The following is a 19,902-nucleotide window of genomic DNA, read 5'->3' on the forward strand; positions in this document are numbered from 1 at the left end:
ATACTAAAAAGAGAAATTTTGACAGATATCCGAGAATGTGTTTTATTTCAACTTTTTTTTTTTTTTTTAACATTTGGATCTTCTAAATATTGTCAAATCTATTTTTTAAAATTACTCTTAAAATTAAGAAAAATTAAAGGCACTGAATATTTTAAAATTGAAATCTTATTATGAATTTGCCAACTGCAGCTTAGATTGCAAAACCTTCAAAGCATTTGGAAGACTTTTATCTCAGAAGAAACTCAGTAAAGGGACCCTGTAGTTTCCATTTCCTTCTGCTTTTCTCATTAGAATCACTCTGACACTGAAGCTAGAAAAATCTAGCATAACAAGATGCTCTCTTGAAAACAAAGTAGGCTCAACCTGGGAAATGCCAAGTGTGCCCATGTGCCCACATTGTGTGTGTCATTTTCAGTATACTTCATGATCTATTAGGCTACCTTGTTTTTTGTTACAAATATGATGACAGTGTTACTTGTTGGGGACCTATTTTTAAAAGTCAGTATGTTTTTTTTACCTTTGTGATGAATTTTCTTTTTATTCCTTCATACAGCTCTTTTTTTCTGAAAAAAAATTGTAATAAATATGTTTAAAACTGAGAAGAAAGCACACATCTCATTAGATTGATAGCAGTGCAGCAAGCCTCTTTTCCTCCTCATCAGCTGTCCTAAGGATTGTGTTTGGAAAAGGAAATATTATCTAAGAACAATGTGATAAAAACTTCATCGTATTTTGCAATTCCCCTGTGGTAACCATAGCTGATGCCAACACATGTTCTGCATAAGTAGAGAAACACAAATTGAACTCAATATGCCCCAAGAGCATTGTCCTTCCTAACACCCTGGTGTCCTGTGTGTGGCTGAATGAATAACAATTGAGTGAGCTATTAAGATGCTAAACAAAAGTCATCTAGGCCCATAATACGACTGTAACAGTATCTCAATACTGTATTTGTTTTTATTAGTTTGTTTAGAATAAGTTTTTTTTATTTATTTAAAAAGAATCACAAGGGGTTGAAGATAAGATAATTTGCTCCAGGAATCCTTTTTTTTTTTTTTTTTTTTTTTTGAGGAGTCCAGCTGTAGTTCCTTCTAATACTTACACATGTTTGGTATCACAGTCATCTATAACTCTGAGTAGTGAAACTTGCAGGATTCTGTGCATTATGTGTTCCAGATGCTAGTCTCTAACTTTAGCTTATTTATCTAACAAAATAAGATTTGCCCAAGAGTTGATTGTTGTATAGTTGGAAGTTTTCCACTCTGATTAAAATATTTTTCAAATAATACTTGAGAAAGCATGAATTAAAGGCACTCAAGTACATACATACACACACATGCAAATACACATGTAAACAAACATTACCTTTTAAAATATATTTTATTGTATACTCTGTCCTTAAACCAGACTGACAAATTTCCATACAATTCTTTTTCTATCTCTATTTACTCTTTCTCTATATAGCCATGATCACTAGGGAGTTTATCATTATCTTCCCAAATGTGAACTGCTGTCCGTGTGATGTTCTTGTGTGCATATTGTGTGGTACATGGGGTTGGATTCAGATAGAAATAGGAGAAAAATCATATCCTAGTTAGTACTCTGCTTCTGTTCAAATTTCATATTTTTGTTATCAGGACCTAGTAAATTATAAACTGGCCACATTTACCCTAGTTAATCTAAGTTTTAACACAGTTGTCTTCTCTAGCATAAGTATTTCCTATAAAATGTGTTGGGGATGTGCTGATGTAACAAGAATAAAACCCCCGAGAGAGCTGCATCTATTTACATAGTGCAGGCAGATGTGATGTGAGCCTTCCACTCTATCCTTGTCATTGTATAGACTTCCCAGTCACACTGTATATTAGAAGAATTCTCTTAGTTCTAATATTATTCAATTATTACTTAGGCCCCAGGTTCATGTTTTTGAAGACATTTTATGAAGGGAAAATATTTTTCTCTCAAATTAACACACATTGAATACAAGGACTGAGATCTATAAGGCTATGGGCTGCGTTTTGCAGGGATAGGTTCTGCTTGAATGAGATCTGGGATGTGTGCCAAATTAATAGAAAAATCCTGTTCTTCCTCTCCAATAGCCACAGTGTTCATTATTAAGAAAAGCATATGAACCACAGGATTTGATTTTAATAATACCAATGTCTTCATTAATCTGTATGTTCCATTTAGCCTCATTACTAAGCAAATGCTGAATTAATGAATGCACATTATTGTTGCACTGTACTTGCAAATCCTTGCTTCCCTCTTTTATCATTCATTCAGGGCCATCATGTGTATGTCACGTTTTAAAACAGATCTGTGACCCTCACTCTTTGCTTTGCTTTGCTCTAGGGGGAGACTTTTGCCCAGGCCTTTGGAACAGGATATTGGAATTGTAGATTTCCATTCAGAACAGTAATATTTTTCTCTCATTGTAATGCTATCAAGTCAAAGAGGTCTCTCTGTCACCTGGAACTGAGATGATATTTCCTCGATGATCTCTGGGCCGCCTTCTAAATCAAGAGTGGTGATAGCCAACACTGCTTTGTATCCATGGAACAAATAGTGGCCTTTGTCCCACACAAGTCCCTAAACAAACTTAATCTCTCTAACACTGTGACAGATGACATTTAGATGTCCTTGTTACCCTTAAAATGAGTTTTATTGACAATCAGAGAACAAAAAGAAGGCCCAGATAAAGCCCAATGTTTTATAGGCTTGCTAACAACATCTTAGTGCCGAGGGTGAGGAGAAAGCCTCAAGTTGCCCCCATTTTCCCCTGCTTTGCCATATCACCATGACAACAGATATAGAAATCACTTAGTGACTCCTAGAAAGAAAACACAGTGACACAGTACCCCTTGTATGGCGAATCAAACTAAAGCCTTCATTCAAATGGCTATTCAGCTTGGGCATTCATGTAGAGGATAGGGTGGATTTTACACAGGTAACTACAAGAGAAAGGCCAGCAAGCCCTCCAGCCACAGCATATGGCAAACTCTCTGTCTAATTAATGCATCCTCAATAGAATTTATCCATTTTAAATTTGTTTTCTTTTACTTGAAACATCATTAATGTAAAGGGCAACATTAATCAACATCATGGAACTTAAAAGGGCATTAAAGAGTGATCTTTTTTCCTATGCAACAAGAGCCTTTTCAAGTAGTTGTGTTAACGACAGTGAATGGAAGGCACAATCTGAGTTCTTAATCAGAAGTTAAATCTAGAGAGGCCTCTACTGGTGAGTTTCTCTCAGCGCAGCTGACCTAATGGAACTGCCCAGGAAAAGCAAGCAGGACTACAACTTTCCTGCTTTTATTGGAAAGTTTGCACAAGCTGTATCATCATTGAACATACTGTATACAAAATACCCAATAATGCCATTCCCACATTTGTCATGTCTGGTTGATTTTTCTCAGGTAGTAAACAAGTCTATAAAGCTCTGATGTATGAGCCGTGTGGCATCCTGAGGTATTTTAAAATTACTCAATAATGATATAACAGGTTATTGTAGTTACTGTTCCATAGATAATTCCATAGATAAGTCTGCCACAAAAAGAGGATTTTAAGAACCATTTTAATAGGAAATTCTATTCCTTACATTGCAAGTGTGGGGATTATATTTTTCCCACAACTACACACATGTTCTTTGCATTAACAAAGGACTGAAAATCTTCAGGTTAAATATATTTGAAATTATTTTTGGTAATCTTAAAAGTTCCCTGCCATATCATAATAGCATGTAATAACTGTGATTTAACATGTAAATATTACTGCAGCACATTAAGTTAAAATTGGCTTCATGATTTTTAAAGTAACTTGTGGAGGCAGAAAGTTCAACTTTTAAACAGACTTTTAAATTATTAAGCATTTCCTAGGATAAGAATATTTATTCTGAGCCAGGTGTGGTGGTGCATGCCTTTAATCCCAGCACTCAGGAAGCAGAGACAGGTGGATCTTGAGTTTGAGTCCAGCCTGGTCTACAAAGCAAATTTCAGGACATTGAAAGTCACAGAGAAATCGTCTCTCAAAAATTCAAACAAAATAAGAATATTTATTCTGTTTTCACACAGTTAATATGGTTTTTACCTTATTTTTTTATTGTCTGTATTTTTTTTTATTTAGAAACAATCTTATTTTACATATCAATCCCATTTCCCTCTTCCTCCCATCTTCCCATCCACTCCCCAGGGAGGGTGAGGCCTTCCATGGGAAATCATCAAAACCTAGGCCCTGCCCCATGTATCTACATTACATTATTTTTATTTAAAAAGTACGACTTGACTCTACAATTGTTGAAATGTGGACTATGAAGTTTAACCATGAAATTTTTAAAATGAAAAACTCAACTCTTATTTTTTTACATTTACATCCTATCTTAATTATTATTTGTTATCTGATCATATCAACATACTACTTATTTACTTTTATTCTACGTTGTCTTTCAAAACTCCAGGAATTATTTTGCTGTTGAATTGTTATGCTGTTCAATTGACCAACATATTTTTGGAGGATATTTCATATTTCTAATGGATTCACATTTTGGGGGCTATGTCCACAGAGTGTTTGGGTTAGCCTTCATACACCACCTTCTGCATTACAAAGACAAGGCATGATTTTACAGAGAAGTCTGTATTGAGATTACCACCTTATAGTCCCAATAGTGACACCTACTGGTAGAGGGAGAATCAAAAATACTTTTTGTTTGCATTTTGCTTTATTATTTTGGAGACTGTTATTTGCGATTCTGCTGGTGTAACTGAACTTTCTCCATAATTACTTCTTATATTCAGTTTGTGAACAATAGTATAATTATGTAGATCTGAGAAAGAAAAATTCACATAGAAATATGATCAAAATTTACACAGATACATAATTACAATCCTAGGAGCTCTTATACAGTACAGAAAATGAGAAGCAAGCATTCATCAAAACCTACTTAAAAGTGTTGTATTTCCCAATTAAAGCCAGATGAGAGGTCTAAGTAATTAATGAAATATTTAACATTTCTTATTTCTGTAAATGTTATGTGTTGAAGAAATAGCAAGATTGATAGAGGAACAAAAATATGAATAATTATTGACATTTACTGTAGCCTAAGTTCAACAATCTTTGAAATTTTGTGCTGATTTTCCTAGGAATACACTTCCAACACATGGATACTTCCATAAATAATAAAGCTTGGAATCATGTTAAAATACAGTCATTTCTACACTGAGCATATTAATCACAGAACACTGCACAATAAGGATGTACTTGACATTACAAAAGATTCACTATTTAAAACAATATTTGAAAAAATGAATATAGCTAGGCAAAAAAGGTATATATGATTCTCATTTCTTCCTGCAGCTTAGCGAAGTTACTTTCTAAATTATATTGGGTTTGAATATATATATGATTACTGTACCTATCAGAAAATTCAAAATTACCCCATAAAGTATACAAGGACTACTATAAACAACCACAAGTGGCTGAAAATCTACGTGCAACTTTAATATATTTTTCATTACTGAGCAGTTCAGATGCTTAACTATAAACTATAACATTGATAACTTGAAGAGTTTAACCCCATAGAATAAAAATCTACAATAGAAAGCAATTTATTTCAATGGAGACCTCATTCATTAGAATGGACATTTTAGTGCAATATATGCCTAGTATTTTTTTAGAAAACTGAAAAAAATGAATTCATAATTTTGCTCCAGAAAATTATTGTTTTGATTTGGGGGTTGCATTCAGCCACAATTAAGCCAGTGAATAACTGCATCTCTGATACACACTGATGATGATATTTATGATATCATTGTGAGGAAATGTGTGAAAATGTCTTACAAATTATTGGGCAGAGAGTCATATTGGTGTCTTTGAATCCTGCTTTGTTTCTGCTGCCTGCTTTTGTTTGTACAACTTAGGCATATGCCTTAAAATGTCATTCAGACCCCAAACGTGTGAGGAGTGAGGCACCCACTTCTCCTTCTGTTTCACATGCACAGAACTTGTATTTCCTCAAATTGCTGCTCAGTCACTTATTGAAGCACAGGTTTTCTTCCTTGGAGTTTTACAACAGTTATTTTATGTACTGTCATTTATAATCTGAAAAAAAAATCCTGAAAATTTGTTCACAACATTGAATATGGAGAAATAATGAATGCTTTTAAAAAATCACATAGATTGCAACAAAAGTTACAAACCATAGTATTTATACAAAATCACTTAGCCAATATCCTAGCAGTTAAGTGTATATACATTGTGTACAGGGTGAAACAAAGAAATAAAAATAAAATGGTTTCAGGGAGTAGATAAGTTTTGGTTTGATTTGGTTTTTTCCTAAGTACCTAATCTGGCAATTCAACTGATAATTAAACACAACTGGGTGGGTGGGGAGGCTCTAGTTTTGGCCTTAGAGAGTTCATCCAGAGATTGCAAAAGGGATTTGGACAGACTAAAGCTTCACAAAATTCAAAGCTGTCAAGGGAAATAGTATCCAGGAGGATAGAGCAGGCCGAGCACCCCTTCAGCAGCAAAAGCACACAAGACAGCCAGAGGCAGGTCTGTGGCTGCCAACACAACTGCCTACCACGTCTGCCAAGGAGCCAGAAGCTGCTTGTGGGAAAATATCCCTTACCCTTAGCATCTGGGTCCTGTGATTGTTATCCAAAGAGACAGAATGGTAAGATAGTGAGATAAACAGCATCCCTCCCATTAAACACACACACACACACACACACACACACACACACACACACACCACTCTTTCTGTGTACAGAGGGAAAAATAAGCTATCTATAACTGAAAGTTAGAGAGACATTTCATATTTGAAACTCTTTTAAATGGGATTTGTTCTTCATTATATTGTGATAGATCATAATGAGATGAGCTTTAGTAATTACTTGTCACCAAAATCTTTACTCTTTAAAAAGAAAATAAAACAAACACCAGGATTTTAATGGTATTTGTGGGTATTTGTAGATGTGTAGACTCCACTATAAATTGTATTTTTCAGGAGTGGCTGATACTAATCCACTGACAGGGTTATTTAAAAACATAAAGATTGATTATAGACAATCAAATGGAAATATACTTCAATATTGGACTGTTTTATTTGGGGTTTTTTAATCACTGTTTACTTTTAAGAGATGAAGCTTCAAATATATTTTCATAAGATACTTGGTGAACTCTTATACAATATGTGCCATGATATATGCACATGTAATGTATAGCTTTATTATACATATAACAATGACACCATCTTATGTAGATACATATACATAACATATATTTTCATGTTTCAAAGACTTTCTTCTAAAGTATGGTTTCTACTTAGATGCAAATAGATATTTTGGATACCTCCAAATATCACAGTGTGTCCATAGTCACTTTGAATTGAAACACAGGGGTGGAAAGCAGGGGAAATATAGAGAATTTAAAGATTAGAGATACCTTGTGGTTAGCGCAAATTCCTTAACACAGTCTCATATAGGGAATTTGAAAGTCATTATTTTGAAAGTAAGCAAAAGCTCCCACTTTCTCAGCATTCCATAAAAGGAAAAAGGCAATATTTTTCCTTTTAAATATTAATCCCCTACATAAAAATAATGCAGTTCAATGGGTTTATAATATATGTTCAAAGATAATTTATTCATATTAAAATTAATACCAAATCAATTCCATTGAACATATTAATGCAGACATCTTAGAATAATAATTTGACATATTCGCAAAGTGGATTTATTATTAAAACCCTTTTTATTTTATATGGATAGTATTAAATTTTCAGTTACTTTTTAGTACCCCAAAACCTACAAATTTCAAGGTCGTAAGTCAAGTTACTATCATATATATGTGTGACATTGCACATTATTCTTATATGCTACAATATATATGAAAACATGTACTTAGCTGCTTATGAACATATTTTACATCCATAGACTATATTACATTTCTTTTTATTTATGTAAGTTCCAAAGTAACTTGGGAATGTATGCAACAATGCTAGTATGAAGTTAATGTGCAAGGTAGATAAAGTCCTTTGGAGATGTAAAATCACACAATAAACGAGTCATACATTTTGTTTTTGCTGTTGCAGTCATTATCACACTCCAATAAAGGGCATTTGATTATGATGATCCTTTCAGGGATTATTTTTCTAGAACCGAATAATTCTCAAAATAATTACATTTTAATTCCAAATATATGGCATTTTGTGCAGAGTTGAAAATTATTATTTCATATTGTATTTTTGTTTTTAATGGTGGAGGAGTCTGTGTTTAATCAGGAAGAAGATAAGAGAATAAATTCTAAGCATTTTTATTTCATTAAAAGTTTTAAATATTGAACTGAGTTAGCAGTATTTTCTTTAATTGCTATAAACTTGTAAAACCATTTCTGAATGATTGTTAAAAAAAAATCATGGAAGATTTATTTCAAAAACATCAAAAGAGCTATGTGCTCTTTTCCCACAAAGGTAACCAAAAGTCCCAGAGATATGTAAGTATAATTCCACTTACCTTCTCAAAAACATTTAAGTTGTAATGATCTGAATCTGAAGCCTGAAATAAGTTAACTAATTTTGAAAGCAAACATTTGTATATTTAATTTCAATGCAACTTTTCTTTGAAGATCTTCTTTTATTTTCAGAGCCATCTGCTTTCTTTCTATTCCACTGCTTACCCCTAAGGTTTGCATTCAACAGTCTTACTATTAATGCTTTTAGTGACGTTTGTATTAACACCCTTAATCTTTAACTGTGTTTCAGTTTTTAATTGTGTGCTCTCTACATGGTTAGGGTGTTATTTTACATGCCAGGGCATTTCATTTTCATTTCTTAAAACTACTGACTTTCTAAATAATTTTTATGCTCGCACATTAGAACAACTTGATGTCGTTAACAGCATGAATTTTGAAGAGAGAGAAGTGGAACCCATGATAAAAGCCAGCAGCGTTTACCTCCTTAGCTAAATACATAGCCATGACTCACAGGATTTTCCCTCTGGAAGAATCCAGCTAAGGTGGCAAAGGACAAGCTAGCCTTAACTTCTGTGTTCATCCTGTGTTCTTTGAAACTGTCCAAATTGTATAAGAATTTGCTGATAGTGATGTTATATGATGTCCGAGTTGTGATACCTGCATTTGTGGAAAACTTAATACTGATTTACTATGTCCTTTGCCATCTTTGAACAGCCTGTATAGCAATTACAGCTGCTGGTGGCATCTATTTTGTCTTTTCATAATTGTCATTTCTTGTTCTCTGCTTAAGATTAAAATATGAAAATTATACCACGTGTGTATCGACAGTGCATTAGCCAAGTCCTCAGCAATATCTAGTCTACACCGTCATTTTAACCACAGTCCTTTGCCTTTCCTCTCTATTTTATTTATGGAAATTGCATGCTACAGTGTAAACTTGAACAAAAAATGCGTTTGAAGGTGAGCCTTCCTGATACCAAGTTCTCATCAAGAACATTACCACCCTTCTGAGAAATCACTGGGGCCTTTTCTGTATCTGCTTGCCTGTGCCAAATGCAGTCTTCTCTTTAGACTGAGATTTCTCAGTGGCAGGGGCTTCTTCATTGGTTTCCTGGCTTTAAAAAAGCCTCTCAGCTTCTGAGAGTTCTCGCTACACTCTCATTTCAGTCTGCATTTTGTAAAACAATACTGTTTTCTGCACGGAAAATAATTTTTCATCATGGAGCAGAATAGAATGAGTTCTTCCTGACAATAGATGAGCCTCCCAGGTACACATCTCTTCAGAGCTTTGTGAAGAGCTGTAGCAAAACTCCAAGCTAAACCCGTTTCATTTCGGAGCAAATATACGTATATGGAGCATAGAAGTGGGTCAGCGTGATAATGCCTGGACGGCTCTCATTAAGAAACCAACCAAACAGAAGCTCAAAAAGTATTTTTAAGTGACGGGGAAAGAAAATTTCAACGAATTTGAGTATTTTTTGTCCTGGTCAGTTTATGCAAAACCTAGTTCTAATGTCTGGCCTAGTTTATGAATGAATATCTTTATGGAACAAATTTTAAACTGCTTGAGGAGGATTTTTTTGTGTTGCACGACGAAAAGAAATATATTTTAAAATGAAATTGATAAACACTCAAATACCACACACACACACACACACACCCATACACCCCCCCCCCACACACACACACACAGACCTACTTGCCTATCGACCCCACTAAATTCGGCTAGTTCCTGCAATGATTCATTTTAAGAATCCCTATTGTTTTATTTTACTGCATTTGTTTGGAGACTTTTAAAAACTGACTATGAACAAGGAAACAATAAATGCATAGGCAATTTGGAGTACAGGCAGGCCTCCTTATGAGACCGTGTAGGGCATTTGTGGGTGTTGTTATTGTTGTTGTTGCAATCTAGCTAATAAAGGCTTTCTCTTGCACAAGAGAATTTTGACAGGGTTGACTCCAGACAGCTCTCCAGCTGAGGTCTGGGACCTCGCTGAACCTTCAGAATTTTCCCATTTGAGCTGCATCAAAGTGAAGGAAATTCAAGGATCACTAACGTCTCAGATGGTAGCACTTGCCCTAACAACGAAGGTTCAGGAATTCTTTGGAGCAGACTGAGGTCATTTTTCTCCCCTTTTCTCCTAATGCTTTTCTCTATTAATCAGAGCTCAGAGCTCAGATTGGTCTTCAACTTCCTCCCAATCCTTGCTAAGCCTGTCATTTCTGGCTATTATTTACTTTAATGGACTTTGGCTGATCCCTTATGAAGCTTTGGATCTGAGAATAATAAGGCTGGAGAGTAACGGGCATGGACATGGGTGTGGGTTTGCCTGCAGATTAACCGTGGCAGATGGGTTTTATTGCGGTTTCCTGTGTGCTGAGTGTTGATTGAGAGGGCATAATGAGAGAGGTGGTGTCTACACAATAGTCACAGCCACTTCATTGCACTTTGCGTCTAAACAACCCCATTTTTCTAAATCTTTGGGTTGTGAAATTTTAGGAAGTCAGAGCACAGGAACAAGTACAAAAACAACTGTAAATAACCATGAATGTTAATCCAACACTAATTGGTCCTTTCTTTCAATATGAGTCCATTTTGCTCAGTTTTTAAAATTCTGGGTAAATTAACGGCAAAGACAGTGAAACAAAAAGTTCGTGCACTTGGCTGAAATAGTGAGCAACATGTATACATGTATTCCTCTCTCTCTCTCATGTGTATTTTTGTTTTGTTTTTTGTTTACCTGTTTTGTTTTGGTCTGGGTGTTTTTGTTCATTTCCTTGCTTTTGTTTAACTATACTGTGTTCGACGCTAACGACAGACAGTAAGTGTTCATGTTGTGATTACTGCCATATGTTTAACATGTTAGGAATATTTTCAAAAATGATATTAGTACACTTGTTTTGTCCCAGCTAGGGTAGGTCAGTGAGTTTGTGCCCTTTATATGAATGTGTACCCTTTATATTCCACATGTTTAATTCAAGTGTTTGATTGTAACTTCCCGTGCAGTTAAAACATTTTTGTTGTAGGGACTATCCAGAGGTCTTTTACACAGTCCTCATTTTTAAGATTTTTACTTAATTCCTCCCTTTCACCAATGGATTAAATCACAACTATTGGTTCCTTTCTTCTTTGGGGGCTTTACCCATCTGTTTTAATGCTTTCATCCTACACCCCTTAGTCTCAGAGGGGTGTTTGGGAAATGAACCGCCAAAACCTGGAGAAGACTCTAGGTCAAGTTTTCGTCTGAGTTTAAATTTTTAGTGACAGTCCTCTCTCATGGCTGCCTGAAATTTTGCACACAGTGCTGCACAAGCGAGCACCACCAATTATTCGTTTCCTTTGAAAACCATTATCAAGTTTTTCAAAACGTCTTTCACTTCACTGTTGTCATCCAGTGAAAAGGGAACTAACCACCATGTCAAGACAACCCAGCTGCCTAGCAACCAAGGGCCACATTTTAATTCTGACTTGCTTCTGGTCTTGACTAATAGAAAGTGACTATGTTAAGCCAGTCACAAAAGTTGTTTGTCACTTCTGAAATGCAAACAAAACTATATTGTTTTCCAAAGTATTGGATGTGATTGATGTAAAGATTTACAGTAACATCATTCATTTTCCCTTGTGTTTTAGTAGGATTGATGTCATATCTTTTCATGCTTTATTAAATGCTTTAAAAAGGCTCAAAAAAACATGACGCTTTTTGTCCATTAAGAAATCTAAAAAGGAGGTTTTTTTTTTTTTCCTCTTTCCAGTGAACGAGGCTTCAACAACTTGTGAAGTTTAATGAATCTATTCAACTAGTGTCAGCCACATCAATAAATAATTTAATAAGGAACTATGATTCATAAAGGAGAATGCATTTCAAACAGTTACAGAGGAACAGACCAGACCAAGATCAACATTATGGGGTAGAGGAAGAGGAGTTAAGCTTTTAAATCACAAGTCTGGAGATTCATTTATTAAAATTTCCCACAGCTCTATGTTCATGGCTTTCAAAGGCTGTAGGTTGCTATTGCTATTCTCGTAATTTTAACAATAAATTTCCCAAAGAATATATGTTGTGATGTCATAGTATATTTGTCCCCTATATACATACAACATGACTATTTAAATTGAAGAACTAAACTGCCTAAAAGTAACCTTACTTTAATAGTGTAGATGAAAATAAATATAGTAGAAAGGCAACGTGTCATTAACATAAAGTCCTCCAAAACTGCAATCCTCTGTAAACATATCTGAAATCCTCTCCTAGATACATTAAAATGCAACAACTTGTATGATTTTACTATACATAATTTAGAAAAGAATAATGTTCACTAATGTAAAATGAGATGGGAATATCTAAAAAAAAAAAACTACAAGCCATTGTTGCCTCCTTATACTGTAATATTCTAAGCAGCAAAAATAAAATGTTCATAGATTCTTCTGAAGTCTTAAAGAGAAAAATTAACACACAAAAATTAACCTGGAAAGACAGCAAAAATGGATTTCCTCTCAATTCTTGAAAGAAATTAATAAAATCTCATCTGTCTTCTCAGATACAAACAAATACATAGTTTGAAATGCTTTTAAAAAATAAACTCATTCTGCAGAATAGATATTTCACATAATGATGAATAAGAATTGAATTTAAAGGTACATATTCTGATAATTCAACAGAAAAGAAACTTATGCTTTTATGAAGCTTAAACGACTTCATTCATAAATGACATTTCATCCAACTTGACCTTATTAACATTCAATATGAACCCCCCAAAAAGTTAGTCTTAGTTGAAATAGGAGAACAGTTTCAATGAGGAAGAATAAATTCGAAAATATTGTTTTGGAACTAGCACTGCAAGGTGCTCAAAAAACACCTGGATTGAGGCTTTCAGACTGGAACCAGCCTCCTGGTGCTGTAAACACAGAAGTCACTCCCATTCCTGGAACAGCAGTTTCACTACCTATCAGTTTTGAATGATAACATACTCTTCATGGGCATTGGGGCAATGAGGCCAGCTGGCTCTGTGTGGAACTCAGTATTAAACATGAATAATGGCAATCGTAAAATACTTTCTTTAAAAGGCCAAATTCTGAGATTAGTGATCCCAATTTGATTCTGCCAGCCATCTCTATGATATTGGCATATGGCTTGCATTTCCTGACCAATAACTTCATCTAAAGAACAAGGGTTATAGAAGCACCTATATCTTAAGTTTGTTTTGAGCATCAAGAAAGATATTGAATATAAAGTACTTAAATATTCTCCTTATGTTAAGTACTTAACACATTAATTGTTCACGCTAATATATTAGTATGTCTATGTTACTAACACTTTCCAAAGCTATATAGTATATTGTGGTAAATTGTAATAATTTCATGAACTAAATATATCCTATAACAACATAAGTGAAAGTAAACTTTTGCATATTGACTGCTCTGTCCACACTTATTAAATACTGTCTTACAATGAAAAGCATTTCTCTTGCAGCATATTGGCAAACCTCATGGTCCTCCGGCTCCACATCTAAGATGCTCCACCAACTGTGTCTAATTATTTTAAGTAGCCAGTGATCATGTGTCATCAGCATTATCAGGAGATGTTAGTAGGCATAAACTGGTAATTTGAAAACCAATCCTGGCATATTTTTTAGCCAAAAGCAACCTATGGAGGTGTCTTCATCTGATGTAGGTTATTTTCTCCTTGCCATTAAATAAAATAGGCTAAAAACATATAAACTTAAAGGTTTTATCAAAATTCAGATTTCTGCCTTCTGTTTTAAAAGAGAACTGTAAAAGTGAAGTCGTTACAATGGAACCCACAGTGACTTGTGGCTGTAGCTCTTTCTGATGAGATCTGATCTCCCCCAGGTCCTCTCTGTCCACACTGCTCTTTCTCACGCATCACCTATTTAGGATCATGTCATTAGTGAAGATGCCTTTCTTCTTTGACCCAAGAACTCAATTGTGGGTATTTCATTTTTGTATCTAATCTATTGCTTACTGTTTCAGTTTATATAGGTATTAGTTTAATTATAATGGTGAAAATGAATACACTATTAGCATTGGAATCGTTGTTTTAAGCTTCCCTGTGTCTTTCCCTAAAATGCCTTTACCAATTTCATTTGGAAATATTATTTGTCCAATTTTTCAAAAAGTTAAAAAATAACAGAGTAAGGAAAAGTAACTGCATTCATATTTCAATTATTTATCAAATGAGCATCATCATGGCCCATTTTGGGCAGTTAATCTTATCTACTAATTAAGTGGTAAGCAAATTATTAAACACTGATAAAGGAGTGGTGGACAAGTAATAATTTGTATCAGAATGTCTTACTATGATCAGTGCAAAACTGTCATTGTCAAGCTGAGCAGTGTGGCTCATATCTGCAATCCCAGCACACGTGGATGGAAGAGTTCTGTGACTCCGGAGCCAGTATTCCAGGCCACGCAAGTTCCAGGCCAAGACCAACTGTAACATGAAGTCCTGCCTCAAATCTCTCCCATCCAAATCCAAAATGTGCCTCTGTGCACTAGAGTCAAGTGGAATTTGGAATGATGCTAGTGGCTTCGGAGTAGATTTCTTGACCTGCTGCCTGGGTTCATGACCTCTGCCTTATTTTCATAAAGTCTAATCATTAATGGAAGCAAACAATCTGATTCACATTGTTCAATGCTCTAAGTAGATTGTGAGTTCTTCAAATATACATTTTACAATGTCTGAATTTCAATTATCAGAATTTAAAATTATTCACAGTAGTAAGGATCTCAAAAGTAAATTGCGATTTTCATGATCATTTGCTTAGTGTGCTTTATTTATAAGTATTCTTATTTAAGTGTGTGCAATGCTTTTAATCTGCCAACAAGCTTAAAATATCTGCTTAGGAAAATTTCAGTATATGAAGCTACATTAGATTTTCATTTAATGTTCAACTGCTTATTTCTTAGAGCTTTGTTCATTTCCTACCATAAGATGTTGATCTCTAAGAACAACTTGGTATCACTGAAATAAAAAATGATTTCACAAGTCACAGGTATTATTTTTATAAAAATATCTTTTCTATCTATTACCATAGTGTTTAATTATACTTGTCAAGAAGATATTAACACAGAAATGAATATTGATAAAACAAAAGAATTTAAGAAATTTCAAAATTTAGTCAGTGCATTGACTAATTGAGCTCTATCTAGATCTGCATGTATTATTCTAGTTCTTCAAATACTAAATAATGATGTGTTGTTAATTTTTCAAATAGGTAGAAAAAAATAAAACACTTACAAATTATTTACAGATGATGTAAGTAAAGACATTTTGTGCACAGTCTCTAGGTTCAGAATGAGTTGGAAGCCATGTTTATATAGCTTCAAGAATAGACAGAACTACCTGAATCACACCACACACACTGGGTTGTTTTCTAGTTCCTTCCAGTAAAAAGAAGAAAGGAATGTCTCCCCTCTTCTATCATCCATCTTTCTTTCTCTCTATTTGTCATCCATTCATCTTTCTATCTTTCTTTTTTATTTATTTTTTAAATTTTTGTGATTTTTAAAATTAGAAACAATCTTGTTTTACATGTCAATCATAGTTCCCTTTCCCTCCCCTCCTCCCTTGTCCCCCACCAACCTCTATCCCATCCCTTTTCTGCTCCCCAGAGCATGGAAACATGGGGAGTCTTCAAATCTGACATATCATTTGGAGCAGGGCCTAGGCCCTCTTCCATGTGTCTAGGCTGAAAGAATATCTTTCTTTCTTTTCTTCCTTCCTTTCATTCTATTTTCCTATCTATCTATCCCCTCCCCCTTTCTTTTTCCTTCCCAGTATCTTTTCTTCTCCCTCCTTTCTCCTTCAATCTCCCTCTCCTTTCTCTTCCTCTCCCTCCCCCCTCCTCTCCCTCTCTTCCCTCTTCTTCCTCTTTTTTACTTCCGTCCTTACTTCTTTCTTTTTGAGGCACTTTGTTCATTATACTGTTCCTGTACCTTGGTCTTATTCTGGCTTTGTATGTTTTTAACTTTCTCTGTCTGTCTTCAATTCCTGAACCTCAGTCTTATTCTCGGCTTGTATGTTTCTAGCTTCCTCTGTCTCCCTTCAAACTACTGTCTCACCAGGAAGACAGAACAAAGAGATTTGCAGAGCTGTTGCATTGTCTTCCACTTATGGTACAAAATTCAGTAGTTTGGACTGAACATTAATACATGAAAAAGACTTTCTTATGTATAAAACTCATCTGTAACAATGTAATTCTAATTGTCTTCTCTTTGCTTTAAAATACAATCCCTTTAATGTCCTGTAGTTTTATTTTACTGTTCGTGTTGCTGTTATCTTGTCAAGATGTTCCAAAATCATTATGTATTTTAATGAACATTCCCAGAACTTCTTCTAGAAATGAAAGCTAAATAAGAAACAGTCTGACCTTAAAGGTGTTTTTAACCTATTAAGAAAGAACATAGAAAAGATTTTAGACAATAGAAACTTGCAGATCCACACATTGAACTCTAAACAAAGCAACAGCAAAGGATGGTCACATATGGAGTTAAAAGAGAGGTTCCCAGGGCAGCTTAGGCATTAGCAGAACCATCTGAGTTCAGCTCACTGCTGCAACACAGGCATCCACACAGCCCTGCAAGCACTGGAAGGCAGAGGACATATTGGACGACAGCAAGGGATCTGCCTGGTGGGAAGCCCAGAGCAGGATTGAAAACAGAGCAGAGATGATGAAATTTAGATTGCACTAGAAAGACAGCTACAACACCATCATTTTCTTTGGCCACAAGGCAGTTTATTCTGAGTCTTAGTGCATTTTTAAAACTACAGGTTGAATTAATCAAAGGGATTATTGTATCACCAAGCAGCTTGCTCAAGCAGTTTTGTATTTATTTGCATATAAGGCACAATTCTAGAAGTTTAATTCATTATTAATATTTCTGTTTCACAGAGATTTTACTTATATAGATGAATTTTGTGAGCTTTTAAAAGATAGTAACTGTTTAAGCCACATTAATTTTCTTAAGATTAGTGTATTTTTTGTTTTTATATGTGTGTGGGGTTTGCCTGAATGTATATGTTCTGTGTGCATGCCTAGTGCCCACAGACACCAGAAGAGGACATCAAATATACTGGAGTTGGAGGTAAGGATGTTTGTGAGCTGCTGTGTGGGTGCTGGAAACCAAACCTGGGTCCCCTAGGAGAATAACCAGTACTCTTACTGTTAAGTCATCTCTTTAGTCCCTGAAATTAATTTTAAATAGAAATTTAGTCAAGTGAATCTTAACAGTGAAATACTATAGATTCAGTAAAAGAGGTCAAATAAACATGTTGGATTACATGAAATTGATATTCATAACAGATATTTTTTTAAAAGATTAGAAAGCCATTCCCAAATGCCAGAAAATATCTGATGGCTTACACAAGTAATCTTAGCACCCAGTCAGCTGGTATAGGACAGCAAGTTAGAAGCCAGCTACTCAGAGAGATCCATAGCAGGCTTAGTTACATAGCAAACTCTAGTTTCAAAAAGACATAAAATGTAAACATATCCCAACTAGACACACAGTGCCAAATAAACATCCGTTACCAGGAATAGGTCACCTCTTTTGAGTTGTTGACCAATGCAGTCCCATAGGTTACCAGAAACATTACAGGGTATGAAAAAAACTATTGGTTACCCACTAGAACTTGACAAAAACAACCTACTGATGAAGATACCACAAACTAATGCTGTGGAACATGGAGAAATCTAACTGATGCTCCACAGGAAGCTTCATCTTTATCAGGTATAGTACAATGCCACAAAGTGTTGTACATCAGTCTCACTCAATTGTGAACCCTAAAAGCTACAATAACATCTGCCCTGCCAATATACATTCCACAAATGCCATGGGAGTAAGCAATGACTTTCTGATTGGATTTAAGGATAATTTCATAGGATGAAACCCAGTTTTGACATTAACAAGGAAACAAAGAACCTGAGGCTAGACAGGTGATGTGTTCTAATGGGAAATACGTTATTCTGTTAAAAGATCATAATAATAAAATGACTCCAAATGAAATATTTCTCTACCTACAGATCAGTGGTGCATCACTTGGCCCCATCAGAGAAGCTTCTTCTTCAGAAAATGGCAATTAACACAAAGATAACTGTTCTTTTGGTGAAAAAGGACTATTTTCATCATCATTTCCAATACAGTCTTCATATATAGAAAAATCAGTGAATATTGTAAAGGGTTTCTAACACTTGGACTCAATGTTTCTATTTCTGTGATGATACATTGTGATGACTAGTCTTATGTCATCTTGATAAAAGCTACAGTCATCAACAAGGAGGAAACTTCAATTAAGAAAATGCTTCAGAAAGATCCAGCTGTAAGGCATTTTCATTAGTGACTGACAGAAAGAGCACAGTGGGTTTGTTAGTAGTCCTGGGTTCTATAAGAAAGCAAGATGAGCAAGCCATAATGGGAAAGCCAGTAAGGAGCACTCTCCATGGCCTCTATGTTCCTGCCCAGATTGAGTTCCTGCCCTGACGTTCCTCAGTGATGGAAATGTAAGTGAAATAAACCCTTTCCTCCCTAAATTGTTTTTAGGAAAATTCTGTCCTAAAAATCAGCCTTTATTAATTATTAACCTTTATTATATTAATTTAATTAACCTTTATTAAATTTGGGCTATTAAAATATTGGTTAAAACTCTGTCTTCTATCACTTATTATGAAAGTATATACACATATGTATATTTATAGCTCTAACCACACAGACATAGCTATAGTTGACTCAATAGTTCTCTATTAATTAGATATGTGAATAAAGATATTTATGTAATTACCATTTTAGTAATCTGGACTGTAAAAACAAACTCTTTCTATAAAGCATATTTTGATTAAAAACTTTGTCTCAACATTTTTCTGTTGTATTTTATCTTATTTTCAAAATTTCTAAGCTTCCATTAACCAAATAATTCAAATGACAAATTGGTAGAAATTTGCTCATTAGACAACTATAACATTATAAATACTTTAAAGGATATTGATTAAACATTTTCACTTTCAATGGACTTAAAATTATTGGGAATAATTTTAGATGGGATTCAATTCTCTCATAACAAGTTCTGAAAAATAAAAATACTATGGTTTCCAATGTTTTATCGATGTTTTGAAAGGGAACATTAGTATTTACTATAGAATAGACTATGAAAATGTCACTTCATTTTTGAGTATTAAAACAGCTACAAATCATCATCGTATTATGTTGTAAGCAAAAAAGCATAAACAACACGGTTTGCACAGTAGCACCTTCATCTTCCATTCATGTTGTGGCAGATTAATATCAGCTTAGCCGAAACATCCAAACTTACGCTGTTGGCAATGTAGCCATCTGTTTTTAATGAATATCTGGGGTCCATTTTCCAGTTAAGCTTCTCTTATTGTGTGTTTGTTGCTTTTTCGGAGCTATCTGCA

Source organism: Phodopus roborovskii, unplaced genomic scaffold, assembly GCF_943737965.1.
Source record: "Phodopus roborovskii unplaced genomic scaffold, PHOROB, whole genome shotgun sequence".
NCBI lineage: Eukaryota > Metazoa > Chordata > Mammalia > Rodentia > Cricetidae > Phodopus > Phodopus roborovskii.